This window comes from Wolffia australiana, chromosome 17 (genome assembly GCF_029677425.1).
Source record: "Wolffia australiana isolate 7733 chromosome 17, ASM2967742v1".
Taxonomy (NCBI): Eukaryota; Viridiplantae; Streptophyta; class Magnoliopsida; order Alismatales; family Araceae; genus Wolffia; species Wolffia australiana.
In genome coordinates this window covers 9,182,679-9,199,601 of record NC_135851.1, presented here as the reverse complement: position 1 = coordinate 9,199,601, position 16,923 = coordinate 9,182,679, and positions in this window count along the sequence as shown.

The following is a 16,923-nucleotide window of genomic DNA, read 5'->3' as shown; positions in this document are numbered from 1 at the left end:
GTATTTATAAATTTTATTTTATAAGTCCAAAGGTAATATTAACGACATAATTACACGCATTTTTAGGCTTATCAACCATTCTCATCCACTGTTCAATTCGCTCGTCGACTTGAAGCCCCCCGGGTTCCAGTACGACTACACCTTCTACGGAGGACTTGTTATTCCTTGTCCCCTCGTCGATTGGATCATCGACTTGGAGCCCTGCCATCGTCCTTCTCTTCTCTCTCGCCGTGGCCTGCCCGCCGCTTTCTCTGCCTTATTATCCCTCTTCATTAGAAGGGGTTGATCTCCCACCCACAACAAAATGAGTTGAATCTTCAGTTTGTTGAAGACATAGTCTCAAACTTGGGGACTTCCAGCTAGGGTCTAACCAAGATTAGATAATAAAATTAATACATATGCTATACTTCTTAGAGGCTTAGATGTTTGGGATTAAATGTAGATTCCAACATAAAATAGGATTAAATATAGGCGGCTAGAATTAAATAATAGATATGACTATAACAACTAGGATTGTAATGGGTCTACGACACTGATTAACGGTCATGATCGGTGCACCCATTTAGTTAAAATGTCTCAGATTAGATCTGTGTTTAAATGAAATATATTCATTGTAAACCATTACAATGGATATTTCTTCAAGAATGGCAATATACAATTTGATCATTTTATACATAATATAAAGATCAACCGAATGTAAACTTTAATTATTGAGGCAAATATAACGATCTTCCACTACTTCTTGTGTTATCTTTCGTCTTCTCTCTCTTTTGTGCTATCACTCTTTGTTTCTACTCCTCTCTATCTCAATCCTTTTCCAAGGTTCAAGATTCTCAACACATTTTCTCTATCTCTCTATTAACTAGAAAAACTGTAAATCAATGTCAATGGTCCAGCAATACCTGGTGAATCTCATTTTTTTCAGCTCACGAACCCGAAAATCATTTTTTTGAAGTCGACTGATCCCCAACATATGTTGCAACCTGCAACCAATTCTAAGGTTGTTTTTATGAAACACTGCCTCCATTACCGCTCCTCGTCTCTTGCATAGCCTTGTTTCTCCATTGACATCATATTTGTATCTACGATTGAACTAAAAGCTGATTGATTTTATGATGTCGCAATCCGTTGATAGCTCCGGAGAGAGGATGCCACGTGTTCTTCTTTGGGAATCCATTTTTACCACCAATATCAGGAAAATATGAAACAAACATGATAGAACTACCCATTTTAACGAAGCCCTAAAAATTATTTATAATGTGACGCAAATTTCTTACTTCTACATACCATTCAAGAGGAAAAAACGATAATGATAGAATCTGCATGTGACCCATTAAAAACAATCATATGAATATTCCGCACTGACCCGAAACATAGAACGGTTGTTCCTTTTCTCTTGTGTGGCGCTCAAAATTTGACCCCCTAGTTAGTAATACCGAGTTGTAAATCTTATTTTTTCTAAACAATAAGTTTTGATTAAATATGATTGAAGAATCAATACCATGTTAAGTTAAACATGTTTGCATAGGCGATGCCCAAACTGATCTTTCAGGCCAAAGCCCCTGTATGTGGTCATACACTACAGACGATGTGTGTCTCGGTTCGTGCCTACAGGGAACCGATCAAGTGGAGTCCGCGTGTGCTGGGCGTGTGTGTCAACAGGCATGAGCGCGCACACGCCAAGCGCTGCGCGCCAGCGCCAGGTACCAACGCTCCGCACCAACGCCAAGCACCGCGCAAGAGAGAGAAGTGCTGCACGCAAGAGCGGGACGCGGAAGCCAAGAAACATGCCACGCGTGTAGTGCGTGGAGTTGTGTGGGGTGCCTCGCAGCGGCCGTGTCGATAGCGTGTGCATTACGTGTGTGAGGCGCAGGGTTGGGATACATTGTGCCACGAGACTAATACAAGTTGCGCACATAGAGTGCCGAGGCAATATTGGTTGCGCAACGTCCCCACAGGTAGTGCCGTGCACATAGAACTTGGCTTGAGGGGTCGAATGCGGGGGCGTCGCGCAGGCTGTGCGCAATAGGTGTCGAGCAAGGGTGCTGGTGGTGTGTGTGATTGCCAAGAATGAGGCGCGCGACGCCCAACCTGAGGCACATGTGTAGCGGTAGAGTGGGCACACGCACCCGGAGCGCTAGACTTGAGGCGGAGAGGTGACATTACTGTGGCGCGATGCGTCTCGTCTCGTTCTGTTGTATCACCCATCGCCTTCTCTCATGTAATTGTCCCAACTACAATGTAACCTTTCTATGATATCAATGCAATGACCCTATTCCTCGACGGGGCTACGTTCCCACGCTCTCCTCTAACCCCCTCTATATGATCGTCAACAATGGCAAAGACTACGGCTGCAAGAGATTAAGGCTGCTTAGTGTTTTAAACCAAGCACTATGGCTGGCACGCGTTAGATTCGAGCAAGAGACATAGCTCGAGATTTGACCGCATGATATAGTAAACATGATCAACCAAACTGAGCACAGTATGCTGATGTCAAACTCATTGCTGGACAGCATCAATCATTTTTTTTTACAACAAACACTATTGATGTGGACAATGTTTTCCCACTGGTTGATTAGGTCTCTTCCAAGTCAACTCAGCTTGGTAACTGAGTACCCACTTACCATGGATAAGGTCACATGGGCATGACTTTATTTTTCCAGGACCTGTTCAACCAATACAAGTCAAAGGCTGCTCCTAGCTACTGTTTGACTAGTCCTAGAATAACTGATTCTCACTTGCTGCTGCCTTGCGATGAAACACCCACTCCCACCCCTCCCACTGTTACGCCACTAACGAAGAAACAATGATCTCTTTTTGGATTATGTTCAGGGACCTGATCGCAAGAAAAAGTTTTAAGAATAAATTAAAGAAATGGCTCATCAGAAAGTAGTATCTCCATCTTTACACGGTAGAAAGAAAACCATGAAACCTAACAAAGAGCGGCAAGAAGGAGTAATTTAAAAGTGATAACACTTTAATTCATTCAATTTTTATTTCATATAATATGTCTATTCATTAACCACTGGCTTTTTGAGATGCCTTTCATATTGGCAGTTCTTTTCAGGATATTCTTTTTTTATTCGTTGAATTTAGGAAAAGAGAAAAAATGCAGACTAAGGATAATCATTCTTTAGGAAAAGAATCCCTATTGAAAACATATTAAAATTACCTCTGATGGGGGACCATCGCGACGACACCGACATCGACACGGAGCATGTTCGACCACGCCGAGCCTCTCGTGCCGACACACGTGACCCAGCCTTCAAGTATTCCAAGTAAGTTCACTATTACTCGTCTTATGGTAGTGTCGGATTGGGTTGTCCATCGAACCAATCCCGTCTTTGTGGTTGTTTTATTTTTGAATTATCATGTAAAGAGGAGGGCCACGTCACGCGACGCACACCTTCTCTAGTCATAGTCTCTTGGCACCATTCCCCCCCCCCTCTATATAAAGGGGAGGCATGCCCAAGGACCAGGGACCAGTCTTTTTGAGAAGAAACCCATCTTTTACTTTGCAATGTTACGTTAATTTTCGTTGAGTCAAAGAAAGGCAAGTAGTCATCTTCTTCCTCCAGCAAGCCCGTTCGACTTCTGGTGGAGATCGGCCAGCTTCCACCGAGGAGATCAGATTGCCACTGTCGCTTGCCACGTTCAGCTGCGCTAGTGCTCCCCTACGACGGCCCATCTTCCGATCTGTTACATCGCGGATCGCCGGCTGATCACCCGGAGCCCTTTTGCCCGTACGCGGCCCCCCCTCCCCTGCTGTGCGAGTAGCTTGGTCACCTCCGGATCCACAGTTTCGCCCCGGCCGCTGTCTCCTCCCCAGGCGTGGTTTCTTCCGCTCTTGCATCTCCAGAGCACGGTCCCGCCTCTGCCTCCTCACCGTCGCGGACTATTCTCATCTGCCGGCTTCCTTGGCGCCGGTCGCGTCCGCTGTCACGCGATCTCTCGGCGCCCCTCCACCGATTTTCCCTGACAGCCGCCGGCGAGGACTATCGCCGCAATTTCCTTGCCGTGGGAACGCGGCGAGATCCGCTACTGGTTCCCCTGCGCGCTGGCCACGGCCACTATCTGTAAGGAAATCGCGGATTACTCTCCCGCCGGCCTCCTTCTCCTTACTCCGTTGACTGGGTCGGCGATGCCTGTCTTCCCTCCCGCAGACCACTCTTGCGTGTTGACCATCGAGGCCGGGTTACTGACGCCGAACCGACGTCGATTGTTATCCTTGGTGCGCGTTCGTTCTCGATTATCGCCGCTACACCGCTGCTGACTTTCCATCGGCTTTGTGTGCTTCCCCTGATCTGCTGCGAAGGCATCTGCCCGGGTGATCGTACCGTCTTGCTCTTCGGAAGTCTGATCAGCCCTGAGACCCGGAGCGCTTAATCCAGGTCCCATCTCAACTTACTCCCCGTCTTACAGTATCGTTATTTTCTATAGTGCTGTCGTCCCCTATCGTATTCCTTTGCCGCACGGTATCGTCCGTAATTGGATAGGACAACCACCTTACTCGAGAGGTAGGATTCCTTTGAGATATACGATTGGGTCATAGCCGTCGTGGTAGAACTCCCATGGGTAGTAACATGCCCCTCACGTCGCGCGTGATCGTGGGATTCAGCGGGTCATTCGGAGTCGACCCCGACCTAATCGCCCCACTTAGGGTGTACTGGGTTATCGCCCCTCCCTCGGACCGTCCTTACTCGCTCTTGGGAAAGTTTTCTGCGTGCATACATCGTCCTCATTAAACACGCATCTCGCATAACTGTGACGTAACATGAGCCTTCGATCCCGGCATTACCGTGTTACATCAACCTCCCAAATGCATGTTGCTTCTTTTAATGAAGGTTGAGAACGATTAAAGAAGTACCCACAACAATGGTCTCTAGCTAAGAAACTAGAATACCTCAATTTGTTTGAACTCTTCGTTGTGGCCTATCGGGCCAGAATTATAAGTTAAAGTCTGTGTAAAGAATATTAGATTGAGTGAAACAACTTGATAGAACTGTTGATCTTTGAAGAATGAAGAATATGCATAAGTCGACAAGTCTGTCGCACTGTTCACAATGCTGCGATCAACAGAGCCTTGCTTGTTGCTGCTCTTTGCAAACCAACACACACCCTAATCACTCTCTTAAACGTTTCGTTCTGCTAGAGCCCTAGGGAATGTATTTTTAACATCCTTAATTTTTTGATTTACTTGATAAATTTCAAAAATATACAAAAATATATTAAACAAGTATGATTTATACAGTTTTTTAAATTATATTCATTCACTTAAATTGTAATAATTAAGCTGACGGAGGACCATCCAGCCTTACAAGCATATCGTCTATGTTTTTTTCTGTGTTCTCTTGTATCTGTTTTCTTTTCTCCTTATTGGGCCTTCCCTTGAAACTTTTGGGCCTTCTTTTCCTTTTCTATGGAAGGAGCCCCATATTTCCCCTATAAGAGGGGAGGGGTGTACATCTTAAGAAAGAGAGTCTTGTTGAATTTTCGGAAAAGGACAACCCGTTCTGTCCTTGTGAGAGCCATGGAAAAAAGAATTGTCAAAAATGTAGTCCATTGTGATCTTTGGTTTAGTTTAGGAGTTTTCTTTGAGTTTTTTTCAGTTATTTTAAAGTTCTGGTTATTTTAAAAATTTCCCGTGGGAGAGGGGAGAGCTAGGGCTTCATTGCAGAGTTCGCCGGAGCACCGCCGCCGCCATCTCCACCACCGTCATCTTCGCCAGCGCCGCCCTCGCTGCCACTACCACCGCCACCAACGCCGGGCCGTCGCCCACCGGTTCGCCACGCCATCTGTGGCCCAGGCCGCGAGCCGCGGCCGCAGCCACGAGTAGTGGCCGTAGCAGTGCGGCCGTAGCCGCCTGACCCGCGGCCGCCACTGCGAGAAGCGGCCGTAGCCGATTGCCGCGGCCGCAGCCACGAGCAGTGGCCACAGCCCTACGGCCGCAGCCGCCTGACCTGCAACCGCCGCTGTGAGTAGCGGCCGTAGCCGTGAGCCTCGGCCTTAGCCGTGAGAGTAGTGGCCACAGACCTGCGCGTGCAGCCGCCTCACCCGCGGCCACCACTATAGGTAGCGGTCGTAGCCGCGAGCCGCGGCCGTCGCCGAGAGCAGTGGCCGCAGCCCCGCGACTGCAGCTGCCTGACCCGTGACCGTCGCTGCGAGTAGGGGCTGTAGCCGCGAGCAGCAGCCGTAACCGCCAGAGATGTGGCCGCAGCCGCCGGAGTGGTCGTAGCCGCCCTCGCATGGAGTAGTCGCCCTCGCACGGGGCAGGCGCCCTCACACCGGGCCGTCGCCCTCGCACAGGGCAGCCGCCCTCGCACTGGGTTGCCACCCTTGAACGGGGCAGCCGCCCTCGCACGGGGCAGCCGCCCTCGCACGGGGCAGCCGCCCTCGCACAGGGCTGCCACCCTCGCACTGGGCAGCCACCCTTGCACCGGGCAGCCGCCCTCGCACGGGACAGCCGCCCTCGCACAGAGCCGTCACCCACGCTGCCGCCCTTCCTGCACACTACAGGCCGCCGACCTCGGCTGCCACTTGCTGCCCTCGACGGACATTCTCGATAGTACGCTCGCCTATAAGTCTGTCACTGCGTCTAGTTGTGTGTTGGTCATCATCGTCACGGCACTTGTCCCCGAGCCCTTCAACGCGCAATGCTGCGCCGCTACCATCCTCGTCACTATGCTCGCCGCCAAGCCCAACGTTGCACCTTGCTATGCTACGACCATCCTCGATGCTACCAAAATTATCTTTGTTTTGACAGGTTACTAAGAAGAGGAGGGAACCTCCAAGAGAAGGGAGGAGCCCCTTGAGGGAGAAGAGGAAGCTGCCGCCACCGTCGCACTGTCGTCCATCGGAACTCGCATTAACAACGCTGGATTGCACGGCAGCTGTGATGCCGCCGGCGTCCCTAATTCTGTCTCTCGGAAGAGAGACCCCCGGAGTACGTCGCTGCTGCCGCCGCCGAGACGCCCGACCTCCACCGCCGTTGTCGCCGCCAACTCCAGCGCCTAGTGACCGCTGGTGGCGCCTTAGCCAGGACGCCCGCCGCCAACGCCTTACCGTCGCCATCACCGTCCATCACATGCAGCCGTCTCATGCTGCAGTTCTGTCCGTCACATGCAGCCGCCTCATGCCGCTGTACCATCCGTCACTTGCAGTCACCTCATGCTGCTGCGCCGTCTGTCACATGCAGCCACCTCATGCCCCTTCACCGTCCACCATCACATACCCGCCACTCTGGTCTCCTAGCAAAGCTTCAGGGAAGACAATCGCCGGATGGCACGTCACTGCTAGTTTACTGCTGCGAGATACATGCCACAGCAGGATATACAGCCGTGCTCCGCACCGCCGACGCCTATCTTTGTCGACCGATAGTAGATTGAAATCTGATCCACTCCATCACCACTATCGAAGCGTCCACCTCGTGTTGTCGTTCCACTACACTACCTTCCACTCCTTGTGGTGTAATCCGAGCTGCTCGATCCCGGCAGGTTTTGTTACATCAGAAGTTTTTCCATTTTTTATAAACTTATATAGGCCAGAAAAAAGCAAAAATAATTCTGAGAATTCTATATCTATATCTGAACAAACAAATAAGGTTCCATAAGTTTGAACAAAAATCGTGGTCCCATGTTTTTTTTCCAAACACATAAAAGTGTCTCAACCTCAATGGAAACTGTAGTATTAAGGTCAATCTTATTATCAATTTTTGCATCTTTGCCCGCCTAACAATTAGCCTACAGAAATTCCTACTCTTCGCGCCATTATATTAAATGGAGAGGCTGAGAGACATGATGGAGGAGATCATGAAGAACACACAATTATATCAAAGAGAAGAGGAACAAATAAGTGTGATGAGAACAAATGATAAATAGGAAAATCAAAATAACTACAAAAGGTTAATATCCTATTCAGATAGTTGAAAAGGCGAATTATGTGTCGCGTATTAATTATGATGATTATAAGTTTATACACAAAGGGTCAGAATTTTATGAACACAAATGATACATTTTTACAACTTATATATTAACAAAAGGGAAGAACCTTTAAGTTGAAGAAAACAAAATTAGGAAATAAATCAGTTGGAAGAAGAGGGTGTGCTTCAATTTCAGAAGAAATAGCCTCACCATCACCTTCTATCACTATTCATAGTAGTTTAACAATAGGATCAAAGACGAAGGAAAAAAGGATTAAAGATCTTAAAGGATAAATGTTTCTGGTTTGTATTGAATATCTTTTAAAACATGTACCGATAAAACTAGAATTTGGGTTAAATTAGTCATTTTAAGGCAATGATTTATACAACAATTTTTAAAATATTTTTTTCACGTAGAATAGGGAAAGAGTAGCATTTTAAATGATCACGTAATGAGAGAGTAAATTCAATTATATGTATATTTAAAAATATTTGTTATAGCTGATTTATATTTTTTATGGATTTTTTAGTATTTTCTATATAGGAAAATAAATAAAATGAATAAAAAACTAGTCAAGACAATTTTAAATAAATGGAATACATACTTATTTTTTAATAAATTCTATTACTGAAATGTGTTTTTTAAAAAGGAGTTTTGGCAGAAATTTTAGGCCAAGAAATAGGCTTGGCTGTTGAAGAAAAAACTTCCGCCCTAGTTTGTGGGCTGCAAAAGTACATCCGGTGGGTAGTAGACTGAAAATATTGTAACTTTTGCTATAGGAGGAAATGTTTTATGATGTTTGATGCGTTAGAAAGCTTAAATATTGGGCTATCGATGAAATATTTATTGGGACGAAATGTTGAGAAAAACGTCAAATCAAATATCCAGGATACCACATGAACCTTGTTGTCACTTTCCCAAGCGTGAATTGGTGGTTTTTCTACAAGAATCTTGATCACCCTTGTACTCTCTCCCCTAAAAGTTTTTAAAATAAGAATGAATTAAATAAATTTGAAGCACTAGGCCTCTAAAAGTATGTTAAGGGAAGATATCCAAGATGAGATACAAAGAGAGGGAGAAGAGAATAGATAGAAGTGTCCTTACTCTCCCAGCCACTAGATCTAACTTCAAGGGATTGGAGGGTTATGTTTTCTTAATTTCTAGCCTGGACCCACTTGCCTTCCTCAGATTTAAAAATAGACCTTTCAACTTCAAGTTGTGGGTCACTTCCACGAGTATTCCCTTTTATTCACTAGGTCTTTGAGGAGGTTTGAATGAGCTTCCAAAATGGGCTTCTTGTGTATTGGGACTCCGTTTTATTATCTCTTGTGTGGTTTAGATTTCTACTTTCATCCTATTTATATCTCAAATTCTCAATTTTATATAACTAATTCCTGTTTTTCTCAAATAAAATTCCGAGACGATGTGAGAATTCCCCTTGTCTTAAGGAGTGGAGTGGGGTTAGTCTCAAAAATCAATAAAATAAAAAATTGAACTTAGGAAAATAAAATATATATTTTTAATTCTGTCTTTAAATGGTTAATAATCCTAGGAAGAATCAAAAAATTTGTTGTAAAAAACTAATTGTAAAAGCAAAATTTTATTGATTTAATTTCATGTAATCATGCACCAGTTATATATAGTCGGTGTTAACTTAACCATACAAAGTATTTATCTGAATTCGCCTTTTTAATGAAAAGGAGATCATGTAGAACCATAATTGATACCTGACCGAAATTCCCTATAATACCTAAATTGCTATTGAATTCACTAAAAAGCCCGTGTATCATGCATTGAGTTGTAATATATATGCATGAAACTATTACTAGGTAATGTATTTGTAGGACAGCTACATGCAGGATTAAATGATGTATTGTGAGAATTAGGAACCGTGTTTTGGCAGATATTGATGTGCTTGGAACAATTAGCCATTCAACTATTATTTGGGTCCTTAATCTGGCTTCAAAAAATGCATTAAGAAATGGAAAAAGCAACTGCTGATTTTATGATAGTTAAAGAGAAATTTGGGACAAACATTGTTAAATTCAGCAAAAGTATAAAGTTTAACTACAAATTTGGCTGAGGTGGTATTACATGATATTTATTGAAGAATAACAGCCTAAGCTTTACCAAGATAACCCTCATAGGCCAAATCTTGATGATCTGTCATAAATCCGGTATTTTTGATAGTTCATGTGTTAGTCCAGTTCATATGGTACACCATAAAGATGTCATATCTGTTAAAATGCATGAAACGATGGAGAAATTCAAGAGAACATCCTTTGGAAAGAGGTTTTTAATTTCCATAAAAGAAAAGTTGTGATTAATATACATTATAATTTAACTCATATTGGTCAGAGTTTTGTAAATCCTTCAGGAAAAATTTGAAAAAAAAATGTTTTTCAGGATATTATGAAGCTCATAGCTAGCCTAACGACCAGTAAACGTTTCCCTTAGGTGGGAACGACATGATGGTGGGAGAGATTAACCCCAAGGTTGGCATCTAAGCCTATCCAGATGTATTGTTGATGCCACCTAAGGGGGTTTGACCTATGTTTAGCATTAGTGATTTAGACGTTTCTTACATGTGGAGTAATTATAAATATCATGGACTCATCGTCCCTCCTGCCCACATCCACGACACGTAGTGGCTTCCTTATCCTTCCGAAGATGATTATTGCCAAGGTAGAAGAGAGAGCCAGTGCAAGAGTGCACTATGTATTTGGTAAGCAAGTATGTGACATGATGCAGATTGCTTATCTGGTACCTGATTATGGGGCATGTCACTAATAATTATCAGTTGGATTCTGTAGTACAACATGAAGGTTAATCCTCAAAAAGGAGGAAACCATCGTGTATGACCATGGTCCATATTTTCGTGTAAATCTGAACCCTGTCTATGATCATAAAGGAGGCTATCTCTTCCGACTGCGCCCATGGGTGGCGCATGGCAGGTAGTTAGTGAGGGACACACAAGAGATGGGATTAGGTGATGGAATCACCATGACCATTGGTTGACGCATCATATAGAATCATATGCACTCTTGAGTCCATCAAAATTATGATACAAATATCCCTTTTTCTTTATCTCCCACTCTTGGGATACTATGGGGCTGCTTAAATATGGACTAAGCTTACAGCATATAATGCAGGGATCACGTCAACCCTTTAGTGATAATAGGATAGTTCGATAGGGAGCTCTGTACATGAATGTATAATAAATTTAAACTACCATTTCTTAGCGATTTCTCCAGGAAGAAAAATATGTTTCTCAATTATAACGTTTGCATAGGCCGGCTAGAGATAATTACAAATGACATGCAACTTTCAATAGCAATTTTATGTATTTTATGGCTTTATTGTCGTTGAAATAATCGTAAGTCCACCACTTAAGGCCTGAAATGATTTATTACATTTTTAGACTGAAGTTCCAATCTTCTACAATTTATGATATTTTAACGTAATGTTTTGACATTTTATGATGTTTCACAATAAACTTCATAATGAAAATGAATTTATAAGTCAATCAATATAAGATTAATTTATTAAGTTTGTTAATGTTCTATTAAATTTTTTATTATGATATTGTGATTTTTATGGATTTTCTTGCAGTTGTATGGTATTTTCTAAAGTTTGAATTTTTAAGAAAATATTTTTCTAAGTTATAAAACATAAGTTTTAATTTATCCAAACCTTTTTTAATGGATTTATTGACTTTGTGACTCCTAGAAGTGTGTGCCACACTGGCAATTTGTTATATAATTTGGATGAGTGAGAGGATCTAGTCGCTCATATTGCTCCAAGAGTAAAGGATGATATCTAATGTTCTACAAGGATTTTCGGGCTGAACTTTTGAGGGTACTTCAAATATTTCCTCCAAACTGCATCGAACATTGTAGAGCTACAAATACAAACCATGCATCCTTGTAAAAAAAGACCCTTGCATCTTTTTCCCAGTTACAATTAGTGGAGTGATTTACTCATTCAAAATCTTGTTCATGTCTGTTCTTGTACCCCTTGATGGACTGATTAAAAGAGGGATGTTCAGATCAAGACACTGAAGAAAACGAACCACCCAGCGCATTGGGCAGATGATGATACATTTAGTATAATGTTCGTCTTTTACAAACTCACATATTCGTTATTTTTCCTCAGTTATCATCATTAGTTTTCTGCGTTTCTATTCTCACAGACAACACATTTACTCCTCTCCTCATCTATGCTCATCGGCCTCTTTCTTCATTACAGCAGCCATGGTAAAATTATTATCACTTGGTTCGAGTTTAGCGCTTGTATGTGTATAGCTGCCATCATCTATGTCGCAATCAGGATGCTATCTCTTTCATCTACTTCCCTCTACTCACATCCATCTCCATGTACCGTCACCCAGTACTCACAAAGAGCGCGCTAAGGTATTTTTGTATATAATTAGCTATTATTTTTATAACCTAAAATTATATTAAAGTGATCATTTATTTTATAAAATATGACCAAATAAGGTTTAATAGGAATAATATTTTCTGGCTTCCTATAGTTATTTTGAATTACATTTTCATAGTATTATTAATATAAATTAAATTAAATTTATAAAATAAATAGGATACTCCAAAAAAGAAATTTAGATATAATATTGCTTATTCACTAATTCCTCTGTGCGGATTGGACCCTTAATGACTCCATACTTGTTAGGAAATTATAGAATGATAGTATGAACTTTATTTCTTACGTGATGTGTTTAACATCAATGTTTAATCCATAAACCAGCATTGACATGAGGAGCTGATCTGGTGGCCAATAAGTCTCACTGAATCAATTCGAGGAAGTTCATAGTGCAGAAGCCCGCTGGGAATATATAAGGCTACGCGTCAATGACACATTCCATGTTTTGCTCTATATTTGTTGTTCCACTATATATTTATTATGATTATGTATATTTGTATTAATGTCGAAGTCCGTAAATAGATACAGTGATAGTGAATTATGATGAAATCATAATACATAGTTCACTATCCCTTAAACAGGCGTTCCTAATATTCTTATTTGAAGGATGCTCGGGAAGGGAATCAAAGTATACAAATAGAATATCACTATCTATTACTGCTTATTTCATGAGTATGCCGGATCCCATAGCCATTAACGTGAATACCTTATGAATACCTTAATGTTATTTTTCTTACCGTCAAGAGCAGCTAAGAGATTGGGGGGAAGAAATAGTTCAACAAAGCCAATTTTCTTCTAACAAATTTCACCACCTAATACAAGCTCAAGTTTAGGACCTTATAGATCCATCTAGAGGAACAAGGTGGGCAGGGAGGGGTAAAAGGACGGCGGCAGCGGTTTCAACGCTGATGTCATCCTGATAACACCCTGAATTCCGAACTTAATTCACGAAATTAGCACAATTTTGTGCATTTAAATGGTTTTAAATAATGTTTGTTATCATATATTTACATGTAATTAATGTTTCAAAGTAATTCCTGAATTTTCCCTAATTATTGAATTTTATGGAATTAATTTATGCTTAAAATAATTTTATTTAAATGAAAATGGCAGGTTTAAAAATTAATTTTCATGTTAATTAATGCAGGGATGAAGTACAGAATCTCTAGAATTTTACAGATTTTTATTGGATTTTTTGTTTGGAATTTATGGGAGGAAGAAATGAATTTTTAAATAGAAAATGATGTATTTAGAAGGAAAGAAATTTCTAGAGCTGGAGGAGTTTTTCATAAATTCTTATTTCAGTTCTGCCCTTAAAACAGCGCTTGGTCGTCCATTGCAGGAGTAAAGATACAATGAAAATATCTTCAGGGTTTTTACAAAACTTATCACAATGTTCTAATGTTTTTTAGGAAAATACATAGGAGAGAGAAATTGGAGGGGCATATACACAATTATTTTCTAGGCGGTATGAATATGTGCACACGAATATCTTTAGGAACTTGAGTGCAAAAATGCCAAGAGATAGATCCCGGGTGGCCACGTGGTCGAACCTTAGCCGTTGGATAAGAATACGATAGTGTAAAGCGCACGCACAGGGCGGCGACGTGGCAACTTTGGATTGGGCGATGCTATGAACAATGGACATTTAGGTGCATTTGAAATGTAGTGTGAGTATTTTTTTGACCTTTCTCCTATATTTGATTTCAGGACTGGGGTATGTGGCCAGCTAAGACTGAACATGCCAAAATATTTTTAAAAATTTTGGCCAATGAGAGTTCGACACATGACTGCGTGTTTCAAAATCTAAAATTAAATTAAAAATTGATCCAATGGCTTAGATTGGTCACTTTTGATTTATTAATAACTTTTGATCCTGAAGTCCGATTGAGATGATTTTTTATGGATTCGCTAGTCGCCACCTCTTCTTTCTATTTGTATGGTTGGATTATTCAGATCCTGGAGAGTGGAATGTACAAGCCCTTACTGGGATTGAGAGGAGAGATTATGAAATTTACATAGCTATTCCATTTGCAGATTAAAGTATTATAAAAAGATTTTAATTTCCTGAATAAATTAGATGTGTTTATAATAAAGTAGCTAGTGAATTTTGATACCCAACTCCCCTAAACAAACTAAAACAAAATCTCCTTAAATCCTCTAATTGATCCCTTGGATCCTTTTTTATTGGGATCAAAGAAGTCAATCTAGAACTACTCACTTCTTCTATTCTTCCCATCTCCTCACCCCTCTTTTTAAATTCTTAATCTAATTAGGGTGGTTTGATGTTTATTGAAGATTTTATCTTTCTAAATTTACTCTAATTAGGATCAAATTACTAAAGCAGATCACCAATTGAATGCCTTACTAGCTTTCCTTGGATAATACCCATACTTATTACTGTACATCTTAAGTTAGAGTTTTATAAATTTTATTGAATAAGCAAAAATTAACAACGATAAGGGATTATAAAATTGCAAAACTCACCCCTGTTTTTTAGTTATCACAGTCTGACATGTATATGAACGTGTAGTGGTGTGTAGGGTGGCAGTTATGTCGTGGTTGTTGTTGGTCGTCGTGGGCACTGCTTGTGGGGAAGTGATTGCTGTCATGGCTGTGGCATCACCGAATGATTGATGGCATCTCCATCAATTAGGCATGAAAAAAATAACAAAAAAAGGAAGCCTTACCCATTCCAAAGTCTTCCACAATGACTAATGTCCCACAATTGATGGAACAACCAATATCCACCTTCTTCACCTACAAATTCAACCCCTTTTCCCCAACTGGAACAACACTTCATCCAGACTTGGCCATGTTTCTTCTCTACTTCAGCATGCCAGCCATCAAGCTAATTGTTCTCGCAGAGGAAGGAAAGATGCCATCCTCATTCTGAAGAATCATGAAGATCTCACATGACTGAAAATCATTGTAAAAGATAACTTGATCCAGTGCTTCTTCTCTTAGTCAGATCAAATTGTCTTGAGGGAGGCCTTTCGTATTATCACATGACTTAAATATCCATATAACTTGTCATTAAAATTAAGTGAAATCACTTTACTTGGGATCTGTAATTGATAGGTTAATAATATGAATGTCAAGTTTTATTTATAAAAAGTCTTTTTGATGAAACTGGAGAAAACACATTATAATTTATGCCTTCTCATTGCGTAAAGCCTTTTAAAATAAGATGAGCTTTATATCTTGCTATATTGGCCCTTTAGACCAATGTCGGTCTTAAATATCCATTTACAGCCAATGCGCTTCTTTCCTTGGTAATATGGTACGTTTGAGAATTAAAATTCTGCATGGATTGTCTTAAATTCATAGGATCACCTTTCATGATCTTAAAATCATCCTCATTTTCAAGGAGATGTATCATATAATTACCCCGAATTGCAGATGTTCTTTCTCTAGTGGTTCTTCTTAAGGGTGTTTAATTGGAATGCCTTGGAGTTTAACTTCCATATTTGAGGTTGTGGTGTTTGTTTCATTAGAATAATGAAGGGTAGATCATTGTCTTGAATTAGTAGTACCTTTGTTGGAACACCAAGGACGAGCAATTCATCTATGATGTCATCAATAATAACTAAAGAAGTGCCCTACAACTCATTTTTTAAGGCAATGTCATTAACTGTATCTTAACCTGCAAACTCAACACTTAAAAGAAGTGGGTATTTCCTGTCTCAAAAAGGCTTTATTAGTGGGCTCATGCAATTCAAAAACTCTAGACATTCAGAATAGCCAACAAAGTAGTAGTCGTGTACATCTTAATCCTAGCCATTATAACACACATAACAACTATATCACCATTAAAGCCGATCATTGGATTAGTTTCTATTTGTGTAATTCTGACCATCTGTATTTGATCCTATATATGCGTAATCCTATAAGGAATCCTATCAGTCTAATCCCATAACGAAGACACGGGGTATGTGTTCACTTCTTACTAGCCATTATCAAAGGTAAATCCTATTGGTCCACATTGAATTCCCAACCAACTAGGCTAATGACAGAATTACGTGTTTTTAATCATCTACAGGAAATAACAATCTCCATCTTCTTCTCTTATAATTTTGACTTCTTTTCCACAACCACAATAACTCTTCATCCTTCCGATTATTTTTGCAGAAGAAAAAGGAAGAGACAATGCTACATAAGGAGAAGAAGAAAGGATGCATGCCAGTCCTGTTGGGGATTCAGCAGAAAGATGGAGCTGAACCACACTAGTTCTGGATTCAGATCACACACCTATCTCATCCTTTGTTTAACACTCTCCTCGACTTGAAGCTTCCCTGACTTGTGTACAACTACACCTTCTATGATGGATTCCTTCTCAATGATCCAACAATACTTGTTGAATCTCTAATTCTTTCATCTTTCAGACTTGACAATTATTTTTCTGAAATCGGTTGATGGTTCACTTAATAATCGTTCAGGATTTCTAGTGTTAGTTCATCTTTTCTCACATTATGGGTTTTTACATCAAAAGCATTTCAGATTTGAATTATTATCCCATCATTTCATAGTTTCGTTCTTCAACAATCCAATGCCAAAATAAAAT